Source organism: Hylobates moloch, unplaced genomic scaffold (assembly GCF_009828535.3).
Source record: "Hylobates moloch isolate HMO894 unplaced genomic scaffold, HMol_V3 SCAFFOLD_9, whole genome shotgun sequence".
Taxonomy (NCBI): domain Eukaryota; kingdom Metazoa; phylum Chordata; class Mammalia; order Primates; family Hylobatidae; genus Hylobates; species Hylobates moloch.
The window spans coordinates 111,815,120-111,819,116 of NW_026652284.1; the positions used below are offsets into that span (position 1 = coordinate 111,815,120).

The 3,997-nt window shown below is 36.1% G+C and overlaps 1 non-coding gene across 1 annotated transcript; it reads right to left on the minus strand.

The window, feature by feature from the left end:
- Positions 1 to 2,422: 2,422 nt before the first annotated feature.
- On the minus strand, positions 2,423 to 2,493 carry LOC116813988 (small nucleolar RNA SNORA72). Its single transcript, XR_004371095.1, has one exon. It is a non-coding gene; the product is annotated as a small nucleolar RNA SNORA72 (small nucleolar RNA).
- Between the last annotated feature and the right edge of the window lie 1,504 nt (positions 2,494 to 3,997).

The window sequence follows — 3,997 nt, forward strand, 5'->3', positions numbered from 1 at the left end:
TCAATCAATCAATCAATCAATCAATCAATATAAAAGTAATAATAAAAATTAAATTGGGGGAAAGAGTTGGAAGGAGGATAAAGAGGAGGAAGTTCTTAAACTTTTTCAAGGAGTCACTTTTTTAGAAGAAAGCATGAAAGTCAAGCCTAAGGGAAGAGTTTTGGATCCCCTGCAATACTTCAGATTTCATGGGAACAATCTTCTGTTTCTAGTTCATTTTAGCATCCCTAAAACCTATCACTATGAGACAGTTGAGTCTATTAGAGAACATGTTAGTTATTGTTGCACCCAATGTAAGGTTTACCAGACCTAAATATCCAACTCCATTGTTGCCTCAAGGGGCTCCAAGCTCAGCCTTCTTTTTTCTTTTTTTAACTTTTATTTTAGGTCCAGGTGTACTTGTGTAGGTTTGTTACATAGGTAAACTTGTGTCACGTAGGTTTGTTGTATAGATTACTTCATCACCCAGGTACTAACCCTAGGACTCAGTGGTTATTTTTTCCTATTCCTCTCCCTCCTCTCACCCTCCAACCTCACTGTCTCTTATTCCTTTCTTTGTGTTCACAAATTTTCATCATTTAGCTCCCACTTAAAAGTGAGAACATGCAGTATTTGATTTTCTGTTCCTGTGTTAGTTTGCTAAGGATGATGGCCTCCAGATCCATTTGTGTTCCTTCAAAAAGCCGTGATCTCATTCTTTTTTGTGGCTACATAGTATTCCATCTGTACCACATTTTCTTAAACACTCAGGTATAACTCACAGCAGCACTTCTCTACCTTTACTATGTGGAAGAACACGTGACAGAAGGCATGAATCTGTGCAACATACTACTAGTACATGTAGACTTAAGAGGTATATTCATATTAATCTGAACTTTTTCTGACCCATTCAAAAAAATGTATCGGAAGGCAAGTAAGTAAGAGCAAACTTATTACTGAATTAACCTTGGATCCACTTTACTCATAAAATCCAAAGTACAACATTCATATATCTGTACTGCTGTTAATAACAGACTACTTGTAGGACACATGACAATTATTTACACCCGTTTTCTAATGCCGCAGTTAATGTAACTGCTCTGCAGAGCTCCTGCTGTCACTCCCACCTACATGAATGGGCCTCAGGCCCTATCCCCTTATGTATTATTTTCTTAAATCCAGTAACTCATTGAAGAATTAGTCAAAGTCCCCAGTTACATCTTCATCCATCCACACATGGCTGATTAATTGCTTTCGTGTTTCTCAATACATTTTTTTAAACAAATGCTCTCATATCACTTGCCTACTCCTCACTACCTACCCCTTAATTATTGGTCTCTGGTGTTGAGATTTATAAAGGGCCTCCACCATAATTCTACTTTAGGAGTTAGGGTCATTATTAATAGTCTGTTAATACATTATATATTCAATAAATATATATCGAGTAGGTACTATCATCATCATCATCATTGTCATTCCTGTTATGTGTAAGGCTTTTGGGAGGCACTGGACCACCAGCAGTGAACATTATAGACAAGCAACCACTCATTAGTTTTCTTTCACTGTAGATTAGTTGGTATTTTAAAAAATTTTGTAAGTAGAATTGCACAATGTGGACTTTTTGTGTATGGCATCTTTCAATCTACATAGTGACTTTGAGATTCATCCATGTTTTTGCATATCTATAGTTCACTTATATTGTTACTGTTATGGTCATTTATATTGTTATCCTATTATATGGATATACCTCATTTTATTTATCGTTCACTTCTTGATTAATACTTGTATATACGATTTTCTGGTTTTTACTACTGTGAATAAAGCTTCAATAAGCATGTCTGTACAAGCCTTTGCATAAAGGTACGTTTTCATTTATTTTTGGCAAACACTTAGGACTGGAACTCCTGGAATATTTAATGAGTAATGTATCTAGCTTTGAGAGGGAAGTGGTCAGTTTCCCAAAGTGTTTGTTCCATTTTACTTTCTCATCAACAAGTGTATAGGAGTTCAACCTCTTCCACCTCTCAGCCAGGCGCTTAGCCAGAAGCACTTGCTACTGTCAGTCATTTAAAAAGGACATTTTGTAAGTACAATTTGGATAAAATAAAATTTGTTCATTTTAAGTGTACATATTTCATATGTTTTTACAAACTGGTATAGCCACTTACCCACCAAAATTGAGATACAGAAAATTTATATTAGCCCCAAAACTTTCCTCATGACCTTTTGTAATAAATGTCTTCCCCCAAATGCAGCCCTGGGAAACCATTGAGCTGTTTCTATTACTAAAGTTATGCCTTTTCTTTATTTTGTCTTTTTTATCTCTTTTTTCTTTTCTGGGTTCATCTTAGCATTTATAAAACTAGACTTAAGAACTAGGTTTGAGGGCACATGCATGATCTTAATATAGTGAATGTTATACCCACAAAAATTAAAATTAAAAATTTAAAAAATATAGCAAATGTTTAGGCTGTCCTGACTATTACAAAATCAGAGCAATGAGAATATTGGCAGAGTTCTGTCTTTTCTACAATTTAATATTAATTGTGTACATACACAATATAGTCTTTTGTCTCTGTCTTCCTTCGCTAGCACAATGCTTTTGAGATTGATCCATGTTCCTGAATACATGAGTAGATCATTCCTTTCTTTTGCTGACTAGCTCTCCATTACATTTTCCATTCACTCTTCTATTGGTGGACATTTGAGTTGTTTCTAGCTTGTCAATGTTATAAATTATCTCTATGAATGCACATAAAAGTATTTGCATGGACGTAAGTTTTCAGTTCACCGGAATAAATACTCAAGAGTGGGATTTCTGGATCTCATGGTAAGTGAAATAATCTGTACATCCAACCCCTGAGTCATGAATTTACCTATGTAACAAATCTGCACTTGTACCCTTGAAGCTAAAATAAAAGTTAAACTATTAAAAAAAAGAAATGGTCAATGTTTCCTACAAGCTACATATGAAAGCAACACAAATACTTGATATTATCCTCACCAACATTTGGTATTGTCAGTAATGTTACCGACACAACAGGTGGGTTCGATTGCTTGGTAGGTGACAGTCCAATGACCACAACCAAGGAGGATTTAACAAGGACATTTTATTACTTGCAACAAGTAAGGAAGAAACCAGAGGTAGTCCCCCAAAGCAGTGCCTCCCTGAACAAAGGTGAAAATAAGGCTTTTACTGGGCTTGTTAGCTGAGTCACTGCATATGGAGGTGGAGTAAAGGTAGCGCAGGCACAGTCATTGATCATGCTTCTACCTAAGACACATGCATGGAAAATGGAGAGTAAGCTCCTCCCTGGGCTGTGTTTTCAGTCTGGCAATGAGGAGAGTTTGCTCAATTCACCTCCAACTCAGGTGTCTCTGGATCCATCTCGTTTTTGTTTTGCTGGGGCTGGGCATAATCAGTGGCACAGCATGATCAATGACTGCGCCTGTGCTGCCTTTACTCTACCTCTACATGCAATGACTCAGCTAGCCAGCCCAGTAAGAGCTTTACTTTCACGTTTGTTCTGAAACTTTTCTGAAACAACAAGAACTCAAGATGGAGCAGTTACAAGTGGCTACTTCTTTACAGTGAAAACCTGGGCACCTTGGGTTGTAGTAATTTTGGCTACACTAGTGGATGTGTGGTGGCATATCTTTGGGGAAGCTTACATTTCCCTAATGATTTATGAGGCTGACCATTTGTTTTTCTGTGCTTATTGGACATTTGTCTATATCACTTTTTTGTGTGTATGTGGAATTCTTTCTCGAACATTTTGCTCTTTCGTCATTTTTACTGAATAGTCTTATTATTAAATTCTAAAAGTTATTTATACATGTAAGTTCCCTGTCAGAAATTTGCATTTTGTTATTTTCTTTCAGCCTGTGCCTTGGTATATATTGTATTGATAGTATCTCTCTCAAAGAACGAACGCTTTTATTGTTGTGTTTAAAAGCTTTACTGAGATACATAAGTACTGTCTTAATTTATTAATTTTAATTTCTTAAAGTCAATTAG